The 12,147-nt window shown below is 33.5% G+C and overlaps 1 pseudogene; it reads right to left on the bottom strand.

Moving 5' to 3' along the window:
• Window positions 1–545: 545 nt before the first annotated feature.
• On the bottom strand, window positions 546–2,146 carry LOC100616776 (damage-control phosphatase ARMT1-like; annotated as a pseudogene).
• Between the last annotated feature and the right edge of the window lie 10,001 nt (window positions 2,147–12,147).

Genomic DNA, 12,147 nt, shown 5'->3' with positions numbered 1-12,147 from the left:
GCTCCTTATGGTCTGTTTAATTTTTTCTTGTTTTTTTTTTGTAATTTACTTACATTTTACTCAAAAAGGTAAATGAATGAATAGGAATGCATAATGCATATGAATGCAGGTTATTATCAAGCCTAGATAAATAAATTAAAATTTATGGAACCATAAGATGTGTGGTAGCAGTAAAAATGAAGCTAAGATATTTTTAATATTTCCCAAAATACCAAATATCATGTACCTTACTATCTTTTCAAATGGCAAAACATAAATAAAAAATAAATACAATTAACTATAAAAGCAAAATACATTTTTACATTTATCTCAGTAACTTTACTTGAAATGTTGGACAATAGACACAAAGCTTCAATGAATAATAAGAAATAAAATGTTATTAAGACTTCCAAAGAAACTGAACCCGGAGACCCTTAATCAGCAATATCACAATACAACTAATACTGAAAATGTAAGCATTCAAAAAAAGAGATTAACTCAACACCCTCAAGGTAATTAAATTTTTAAATGTCTTTTCTAGGGAAGAAGTCTTCGTTAAAAAGTACCTAAGTCAAATCAAGCCCTCCATAAAACTGTAATAAACCAGAGTTTCCACTGGTCATCCATTCAGGATTAGAATTTGCAACTTGTTCTCCTTGCCCAGGGGCTAGACCAGCTTAAACTTGAGTTTTTACTATTTTTATGCTACAGAGAAGTGAAGGATGGAAGCCATTTAAAGCCTCATGAAATGGAATTGTAAACCCCCATTTTCTGTCTCCTAACAATTTCCTATAGTTCAAATCACCTTTGAAAAGAATTAAATTTGACTTTTGTAGATCAGCATATAAGTCAGGAGCAACATGAGGCATAGAACAATGTTCAAAAGACAGAGTCCAAAACATATGATCGTGGTAAACCCATGTATTGTTTTTAAGATAGTCCTCCCAGATAAGCCCTAAAGTAGACAGGCACATGCTCTCAGCAGCTTTTAATTGTGTAATCAACCAATTCACGTCTTTTCTATTAGTATCTGAAACAAACCATGGAGTACATTTTCCATGGAAATGGATTTCAGTAGCCAAGTTTGAGGCTATCAGGAAGTCTGCCATTACCAAATCCATAACAAGTTCAAACCTTGCATTATCCAGGATAAAATCCACTCTAATAACAGAAAAATTCTCCTGACTCTTTTTCCTTTTGTTTAAAAGTAGTGACCAAAGGGTATCCATATTATTCACTAAAATGAAAGGTTTTAGGCCTTCCAAAATGGTTAGTGGACTAGATGTTTGAGGGATGCTCTGACCAGGTACAACTGCCAGATCACACTTATTTCACCATAACATAATCTGCAAGACAAATTCATCTTTTGTATATTTTCCTCTACAACTTCAATCGTTCTTTTTGACTCTTGTAGATAAAAACATAAAGCCTCAATAGCACCCCGTGATTCTAAAAAATTCTGGTCTTTTGAGTCTTTAAATACACCAAAGTCACTTAAGTCACAAAGTGAACTTAACACTAATGCTTCATGAATTCTACAGTATAAATAACACTCTACATACAACCAAGAAGATTGAAACCAGCTTATTTTTTTTGTCATTTTCATCTAAAAGACTATGTTAATCTTCCAGGTATTGGTTCCATATATCAGTATCAACCTAGTTATCATGCAAAGGCAGCAATGGCTTATCAGTTTGTAGTTAATTTCATAACTTAGAAAGAAGAGAAATAGCTTTCTTTTCTGCCTCAGTGCCTTCCTACATGGGAAGATGATTCTTGTAACTCCTCAGAATTTTATCATTATTAAGGCAGTTAGAAGTAGTATATATATATATATATATACAGAAGACAAGGGTGTGAGTTGAATAGAATGGGATGATATCAAGCAATCATGATTAGGAATATTGGTAACAGCTTTTTTCCTTTGAAAACTTCTCCTCATTATCCTTTGATCACTTAAGGAAAAGGAAATGACTCTGACAAGCAGTGCTGTAGGACTGATTGGAGGGTGAGGAGACACCTCTCCATACTTCTTAAAGAACTCATCTTTGTGTCGATGCAATGCATCAATAGCCTTAGTTATGATTGGTGGTTTTTGATCATTCATTACAAGATTAGGATGAGATCCTTGCTCTTGGGCTGTCAAGTGAGGTGGAAGCTCATCCATCGCAGTTCATAAGGCTCCATGTTCAGTGCCTCCAGTTTCTACCCCCCCCCCCCCGTGTGCCGCCCAACCCCCCGCCATAGGAAGTCTCTTGAGTGATTTTAAATGGAGTTTCTCTTTCTTACTCCTGCTACTGAGTTTTGTTTGAAATATATTTTGCCCTGCAACATTCCCAGAGTTGTAAATTATTTTAACTAGACTTTTAGTTGATTTTCTAGGATTCTTTAAGTATACCATCATATCATTTGCAAAGGGTGATAGTTCAGTTTCCTAATTGCCTACTTTAATCACTTTTTTGTTTTCTTCTCTAATTTATTTTTCTTCTCTAATTACTATTGCTAACATTTCTAGAACAATATTAAATAACAGAGGTGATAATGGCCATCCTTGCTTCACTTCTGATTTTATTTGGAAGGCTCCTAACTTGTGCTCTTTGCAATTGATACTTGTTGATGTTTTTAAATATATAGTCTTTATCATTTTGAAGAATGGCCTTTCTATTCCTAAATTTTCTAGTGTTTTTAATAAGAATTAGTGTTGTATTTTCCCAAAGGCTTTTTTCTGCATCTATTGAGATAATCATGTGATTTCTGCTGGTTTGATTATTGATATGTTCAATTATGTGGATGGTTTTCCTAATGTGAAATCATCCTTGTATTCCTAGTATGAATACAACCTAGTATTCCTATGGAATAATCTTTGTGATAACTTGCTGTACTTTTTTTGCTAGTATTTTATTAAAGATTTTTGCACCTATGTTCACTAAGGATATTGGTCTGTAGTTTTCTTTCTCTGTTTTTGGTCTACCTGACTTTTGGATCAATAACATATTTGTGTAATAAAAAGAATCTTGTAAGACTCTTTCTTTGCTTGCTTTGTCAAATAATTTGTATAACATTGGGATTAAGTGTTCTTTAAATGTTTGCTAGAATTCACTTATGAATTCATCTGGCCCTGAGGATTTTTTCCTAGGAACTTCCTTGATGGCTTATTCAATTTCTTTTTCTGATATGTGATTATTTAAGTATTCTATTTCCTCTTTTGTTAATTTAAGTAATTTATATTTTTGTAAATATTACCCATTTTACCTGTCATATTTATTGCCATATAATTGAGCAAAATAATTGTTAATAATTTCTTTAATATTCTCTCCATTAGAGGTAAGATCACCCTTTTCATCTTTGAGACTATTAATTTGATTCTCTTCTTTTTAAAATTAAATTAACAAGTACTTGCATCACTTTCCTTTCTTTTTTCATCATTTCATTTCTCTTCCCCATTTTTCCTTTGCCTCTCTTAACTGTTTTTTGAAGTCTTTTGTGCTCCTCAGACTCTATTTCCAATCCATATTTTTCTTTTGGACTTTGTGTATGTGTGCGTGTGTTTCCTATGCTTTTACTGTCCCCTTCTGTGCTTATATCTTGTTCTTTGTCTCCATAAAAATTATTTTAGGTTAGGTGCTTTTTATTGTTGTTTGCTCATTTTTCCTATCTAATTAGAAGTAGACTATGTTTTCTGGGAAATTGGGGTACCCTCTTAAGCTTCAGTCTTTTCTTGATGTTATTCTAAGCTTATTTTCTGGCTTTTTACCAGATTCAGTTCTTGGAGGCTCATGTGATGGTCTGAGGGCTGAGAGCTCTTAGAATTCTTTCCCCCTGATGATTAAATTAACCCACAAAATGGGGATGGTTTAAGGACTTCTCTCAGGCTTGAGCTAAGCTTTTGATTTCACTCTGAACTTGATCAAGTCAGGGGCTAATCAAATTCTAGCCCCTGGCTTAGGCTCAATTTTTTGTTCTCACTGTGTACTTGATCCAATCAGGACACCCTTGATTACCTTGTTCTGGATCTTAGCCTTTAGTTTGGGGCAAAAAGATCAGGGGAGGGGGAACCCTGTGAACTGTATCCTAACACCAAAGTATGAACTATGTATTCATCCCAAGGCCAGACTTTGATTCCTGGATTCACTCTGAGCCCACAACAATCATGTATAATCATGTCATATATATTTCCATGTTGTGAACAAAGCCACATGACACTAACAGTAGAGAAAATTTCATGGAAGAAACAAAGTAGAAAATGTTATACTTCAATTTGTATTCAGATTCCATCAGTTCCTTCTATGGTGGTGGATAGAATTTTTCATCGTTTCCTTATGAATCCCTTAGATTTGTCTAGGATTCTTGCATTGTTTATAATAGTTAAGTCATTAATAGATCATAATTCACAGATCACTTTATTGTTTTATTGCTTTGTTATTTTTTTGGACTTTTTTTTTGTTAATTCTCCAGGATCTTCTGAGTATATCATGTTATTGACCTTCGCCGCCTGACTGCAAAAACAAAGACAACAGAGAGACTCATCCTGGAAGCTCTCTTCGCAGATGACTGTGCTCTCATGGCCCACCAAGAAAATCATCTCCAAACCATTATGGACAGGTTCTCCACCTCAACAAAACTGTTTGGCCTGACTATCAGCCTCAGCAAAACAGAGGTGCTGTTCTAACCTGCACCAGGAAGGCCAACTAACCAGCCGTGCATTATAATCGACGGCACGCAGCTTTCTAACGTCAACACTTTCAAGTACCTGGGCAGCACCATTGCCAACGACGGGTCCCTAGACCATGAGATCAATGCCAGGATCCAAAAGGCCAGCCAGGCACTCGGGCGGCTGTACTGCAAAGTCCTCCAACACAGAGGTGTAAGCACTGAGACGAAGCTCAAAGTGTACAACGCAGTGGTCCTCAGCTCGCTCCTGTACGGTTATGAGACATGGACACTGTACCGGAAGCACATGAAACAGCTGGAGCAATTCCACCAACGCTCTCTCCGGTCAATCATGAGGATCCGATGGCAGGACCGAATCACCAATCAGAGAAGTCCTCGACAGAGCCAACTCAACCAGCATCGAAGTCCTGGTCCTCAGAACCCAGCTATGATGGTCTGGACACGTCATCCGCATGGACCCACAGCGAATACCAAGACCGGTATTCTATGGTGAACTGTCAGCTGGACTCAGGAAGTAAGGCCGACCAAAGAAAAGATTCAAGGATCAGCTAAAGTCCAACTTGAAGTGGGTTGGCATTACACCAAAGCAACTAGAACTCGCTGCCTCTGTCAGAAGCAGCTGGCGAACCCACATTAACCATGCTGCCACCACCTTTGAAGATGAGCGACGTCGACGTCTTGCCGCTGCGCGTGAACGTCGACACCAGGCCACAACCGCACCTCTCATAACAACTGGCGTCCCATGCCCCATGTGCCACAAACTCTTTGCCTCAGTCTTTGGACTGCAAAGCCACATGATGATGTGTAGATGAAACTGCACAAAGACAATCGTCATTCTCGGTCACCGAGAGACTACCACTATACTATACCTGCACAAAATGAAAGCTATTTTTTCATTGCCTATGTTTAGCATTTCAGTCTTTTTGGTATAGCTAGTACTTTTAGTATAACATTGACTAATAATGGTGATGACAGATATCTTTGTTTCACCTTTCATCTTAAGCAAAAAAGCTTCTAGATTGCTGCCATTAAACATAATGTTTTTCTTTTGGTTTTAGATAGATAATTACCAAATTTTAGAAAAGCTCCATTTATTGCTCTAGTTTCTATTTTATTTTTAAAAAGGAATGGGTATTATATTTTTCTATATTTATTCATAAAACTCAATTGATTTGTTATTGATATAATAAATTTATATAGTTTTCCTAATATTGAACCAGTACTGGAAAGAGTCTAATTTCCATCTGATCAAAATATATCTGGTCAAATATTGTCAAAAATATAATCCATGTGGTATATTTCTGTATTCTCCTTGTTAGAATTTTATTTAAAGTTTTTTGCAATAATTTGGTCATTTCCCCCCCTTTGCTTTTACTATTTTTGGTTGACATCAAAGACATATTTGTGTTATAGAAGGAATCTGGTAGAACTTTATTTTTTCAGATAGTTTATAAAATTTTAGAATTAATTGTTCTTTAAAATAAAACAAAGGAATAACTCTTACCTTCTGACCTAGACTTGATACTCAGTATTGCTTCCTAGTTAGATACAATAAGTCTTGTGTAGTATGCAGTAAGGAGAGAAAAGACTGCATTTGATTGACAGGGAGCAAGTGACACAGAATCACATAAGAGACTTGGTCAAGATTGTAAAGGGGTTGTGGTCCCAACTGAAACCATACTTCTTATTGAAATTTTGGAGGTAGCTGTGATTTCCATTTTTCTACAAGATATCTGTCCCGCTGTGAGATAAAAGCTTGAGGAGAGAGAGACTTGAACAGGCTGCTGGCAGCTAGATTGAAGACCAAAGAAGAACCATCAAATATATTCTGGACCTAATTTGGACTACCTTTGGGATCTTGGTCCATTTCTGGACTCAGTTTGTGAGGTTATGTTTGGGGGAAACTTAACTTATTTAGCTTAGATAAATTAGCCAATAGGATAGTATTAAGGGAAATTAGTTTGGGGATAAGATGAAAAAATTTACTTCTCCTTTGTTACCCTCATTCCTAACCCATTTCCCCATCAATAAACTTAAAATATTTAGATGTTTACCTGTTGTCTCTTCCCCTTAAACATCCCACAATAACAATTAGAAAGATGATTTTGGCTAACCAGTGAAAGGAAGTTGGGAGGCCAGTCAGGAGGCTTTTATAATTGTCCCCAGGATAATTAGTTAGGACAGTTATAGGATCCTTCTAAAGCTCTTGCAGAAAAATTTCCATGATCAGAACATGCGGAAGATTATTCCAGTAGCTATATCATAGATGGATAAGAAGGGAGACAATAGAAGCAAGAACTCTTTTTAGAAATAGTGATTTTTTAATAGTAATGATAAGGGGAGATTATGTTAGAAGGCCAGTGAACATGGTAACAAAGAGATGAGGGCATTGATAGCAGATGTTCAAGAAGTAGAATTGATAGGATTTTGCTACTGATAGGTGAAAACAATATAAAAATGAAACATAATTCCAAGGTTCCAAACATAGGTATATTTCCAAGGATAATCCCAAGGTTCCAAGGTTCCCTGTAACTAGGGATGGAGACAGGAAAGAAATGCTCAGAAACTAAGGAGAACCAATAAAATATATATTTTTTTAAGATAAAGTAGTCAAAAGTGTCCAGAAAGATGTAATGATTAGCACTATACATTGTTGAAGAAGAGTCAAGTAAGATTGAGAACTAAACATCCAAGTCCTCAATGAAAATGCTATATTACTTGTAACCTACCTATTTAAAGAAAGATTTCTCTAAAATCCATTACTTTTAAAGAATTAATAAATCCTTGAAACTTTTGAGCTTTGTTTATTGAAGCAGGTATATTTCATCACTGGCAAAGAAAACCCTTTGGACCAATATGAATATGTTTATAATTAATTGTGCATATTTAAAATGCATTTGGAAATGCTTTTGGGGAGTAACTAAGGTTTACTCTTCTATCTTGGGCCAGCTTTCAAGGTGTGTTTTATTCCAATGGGAGACCTGAATTCAATTCAATTAATTAGATCTTATTTGAAGTCTTGCTATTCTAGTATGTTGCTCTTAAGATAAGAGCAGCATGAAAAGCAACATTAGAAAAAAACTGTAGAATGTACCACACTTGCAAGACCTTTGAAATAACAAAATAAAGTTGACATTTTCAAATTACATTTAGAAATATTTTCATTTCTAATTAAGATCAATATACAGTCATTTCATGAGCAAGTATTTAGCAGGTACATCAGAGTTACAATGGCAAAATATGAGGACCAAGAAAATAATAATGCATACTTCTCAAATCTATTGTTTCCTCTGTCAGCTGAGTATAAATTTCCTAAATAGTATCCCCAAAGCTTTCTGTCAGGAGATGTGGAGTTGGAGATTAGAGGGTACTAGGGGGAAAGAACTGAAAACTATGGACCAATTCCTTAACTGTAATGGAACCAGAGTGGTTTTGAAAAGCTATCTGAGATCTCTAAGGCTCCATACAACATAACATTTACATAAGAATAGTTATTTAATACTATCCCACTTAAATTTTTAATTAGTCAGTCTATCAGTTTGACAATCATCAATCTGGGCAAAGGTGAATAAAAACCACAATTAATTGAAGAGCAATGTGAATAAAATCTAAGATCTAGGGAAATGCTCTTCCTATTTTTGCCTAAAATGTGAACCAAGGGTTCTCTCATTTTATCCCTTCCTACTAATTCATAGAAATAGTACTTCAATTTATTCATTAGGAATAAATATGGAAATTAGCTGCTAGTTATTGCTTATTTTAGTGTGTAATATGATGCCCTTAAGAAGTTTAATCACAGGACAAAATTAAATGTTGTATAGTCTATAATAAGATGACTTATTATAGGATGATTTTTGATATACTACTGATCAAATCATGTCAGCAAGGTGGCTCAGTGGATAGATTGCTTGGTCTGGAGTCAGGAAGACCTGTGTTCAAATCTGACCCAAGGTATGTACTAATTATGTGACCTTTGGTAAGTAACAATTTGTTTTCCCAAGAGCTAACCTATTGTTTCAGTGGATAGAGCATCAGGCTTTTGAATCTGTCCTCATACATTTGCTTGCTGTTTGATCCTGGACAAGTCATTTAATTGGTTTGTCTTAATCCACTGGAGAAGGAAATGTCAAACCACTCCAATATTTTTGCCAATAAAACCCCATGGACAGTATGATTCATAGAATCATGAGGAGTTGGACATGACAATGACTGAACAACAGTAGTGATCAAGTTAGGTTTTTGAAATATAAGAGCTTCGTTTAACAAAAAGGTATATGATATGGCACACATTATATAGACCTGAATTATAGCACACACAGAGACCTGAAAAAAGGATTAGGTTGATGGATGAGATACATGAGTAACTATTGGATTACCTGAAAGTCATAATAAAGAAAGAATGAAAAATTATATTATAAGAAATTATCAAAGAAAACTATACCAATATCCTAGAACCACAGGGTGAAATAGAAATTGAAAGAATCTGCTCATCATTTACCTGAAAGCCCAAAATGAAAATTCACAGTAATATCACAAGGAAATTCCAGCACTTATTTCAACAACAACAACAACAAAGTTTTAAGAAGCAAAAAGGAAACCATTCAAATACAGTAGACCCATAACTGGAGTTAACAACCATGTTAAAAGATTCTCAGGAGGGCCTAGAAGGGCCTTAGGAGGCAAAAGCACTCAGATCACATTTGAGAATAAACTTTCCAGAAAAAAAAAAACAACAACAACAGTATAATGCTTCAAAGAAAAAAAAAGAATATTCAATAAAATAGAGAACTTTCAGGCATTCTTGATGAAAAGACCAGAGCTGAACAGAAATTATGACTTTCAAATACAAGTCTCCGGAGAAGCATAAAAAGTTAACAGAAGTGAAAAAATTTTAAAGGACTCAATAAAATTAAGCAGTTTATATTTCTACATGAGACCATATTTGTACCTTCTAGGAATTTTGTAGTGTTAAAAGACTAGAAAGAGTCTTTCTTAAAAAATAATAATTAGTATCTATCTAAAACCAGTAAAGAGCATTATCTGAAGTGGAGATAAATCTGATGATTTCTAATGAGATCAGGATTAAACTTAGAAGGTGTATTGTCACCATTGTTATTGAGTATTGTAATAGAAATTCTGGCTATAGCAATAAGATAAAAAAAGATTTAAAAAAAGGGAGGAATTAGAATAGGTAGTAAGACAACAAAACTATCACTCTTTGCATACGATATGATAATATACTTAGATTACTATAGAAAACCAATTAAATAATTAATTGAAATAATTAACAAATTCAGCAGAGTGGTTGGATATAAAATGAACCCACACAAATCACAAACATTTCTATATATTACCAACTAAACCTAGCAGGAAGAGAAATACCAACTGCAATATGAAATTCTTAGTTGTCTATCTCCCAGACAAACCCAGAAATATATGAGCACAATTTACATGTCATGGAAATAAAGACAGATCTATGTAATTGGAGAAATATTAATTGCTCATGAGTAGGCTGAGCCAATATTAAAATAAAATGATAATTCTACCTAAGATAATATACTTATGCAGTGTCATACCTATCAAATTACCAAAAGTTATTTTAGAGAACTAGAAAAAATGAAAATAAAATTCATCTGTAAGAACAAAAGTTCAATAATATCAAGGGAATAAATGAAAAAATGTGGAAATGGTCTAGTTCTAAAAGATCTTAAAGTATATTAGAAAATGGTAACCATCAAAATAATCTGCTACTGACTAAAAAAAATAGAATGATGGATCAGTGAAATAATTATATTAACAATATTACCAGAATAATCTAGTGTTTCATAAACCCAATGATCTAATCTTTTGGGATAATAACTCACTATTTAACAACATCTGCCAGGAAAAGTAGAAAGCAGAGTCCAGGAAAACTCTAAGATACTCTTGGTGAAATAAATTATCCACCGCTATAAAAGGAAATGACAAAGTTTATAACAGATTAAAGCATTCCATTCTTCACTTTATTCCCTGTATTTATTTTTCTCTGGAAGGGAATGAGAGGACATGTAATACAAAATGTCAGAAAAAATTATTGAAAATTATATCCATATGCAATCTTAAAAAAATCTTATTAAAAATAAAAATGATGAGCTTAAAAATAGAGCTACAGAAAATATACCTTGAGAAACTAGGTATAGATACTGAATGCAAAGAAAAGGTCAAAATAGATAAATGATTTAGATATAATTGGTAATATTATAAGTAAATTGGTGAAATATTGAAAAAAGTACCTGTCAGATATATGTGTAAGAGAAGAGTTCATGTTCAAAGTAGAGATAGAGAGAATTATAGGAAGTAAAATAGTTATTTCAATTACATTAAATTAAAACAGCATTTGCACAAATAAAGCAAATGTAGTAAAAATAATTAGAAAGAAAAAAGGAAACTGAGGGAAATTTTCACAAGTTTCTTTTAAAAAGGCTTTGTTTTTCTAATGTGTGGAACTGAGCAAAATTTATAAATATTTACAGTCATTATTCAGTTGATAAATGATCAAAGGACAAGAACAGGCAGTTTTCAAAATAAAGTCATCAATAATTCTAGGAAAAATATTCTGAAATACTATTAGAGAAATGTAAATTAAAATATCTTATATACCATTTTGCACTTATCAGATAAGCTAACATGACAAAAAAAGGAAAATAACAAATTCTGATGGGGATGTGGAAAAATTAGAACATTAATAACTTAGTCCTAAAGCTTTGGATTTGTTGAACCATTCGGTAGAACAATTTATAACTATGCCAAAAGACATTTAGAACTATGTATACCCTTTGATCCAGAAATATCACTACTAGTTCTACATCCCAAAGAGATTAAAGGGAAAAGAAAAGGGTATATTGGTGTGAAAATATTTTAGTAGCTCTTTTTGTGGTGGAAAGGAATTAAAAATCAAGTAGATGTCAATGAATTGGGGAAAGACAGCAAATTTTGATATGTGATTATGAAGGAATTCAATTGAATTACAAAATTATATAGTTATTTTTTAAAATTAATATTTTGGAAATATTTAGTGAAGTAAAAATATAAATATATTGAAATGTAGAGGTTATTTTAATAATCTATATGAGTTAACAAAACCTAAATAAGGGTGAAAGAAATGACTGGTAGCCCTTTGACTAGATTGAAAAGGTTATGACAGATGTAATAGAGATAGAGTCAACAGATTTTGACAAATGATTTGATATGATATATGAAGGATAGTAAAGAGTCAAGTTTTTTAACACCAAAGCTGAAAACCTGGGTGACTAGAGGAAAACTAATGACTTTGATAAAAACAGGAGAATAGAAAAGACAGGTATATTTTTTAAGGAAAGATGATTGGTTTAAGTTTTATATATGATGACTTTGAAATATCTATAACAAATTTTGAATTTTGAATAAAATTTCAAATGTTCACTTGACAGTACAAAATATCAAACTCTCAGGGGACAAATTAGGCCTAATTTTACAGAT

This window comes from Monodelphis domestica, chromosome 3, assembly GCF_027887165.1.
Source record: "Monodelphis domestica isolate mMonDom1 chromosome 3, mMonDom1.pri, whole genome shotgun sequence".
Lineage (NCBI taxonomy): Eukaryota > Metazoa > Chordata > Mammalia > Didelphimorphia > Didelphidae > Monodelphis > Monodelphis domestica.
The sequence above is the reverse complement of the archived record's forward strand: the minus strand, read 5'-3'. Positions and strand labels throughout refer to the sequence as shown.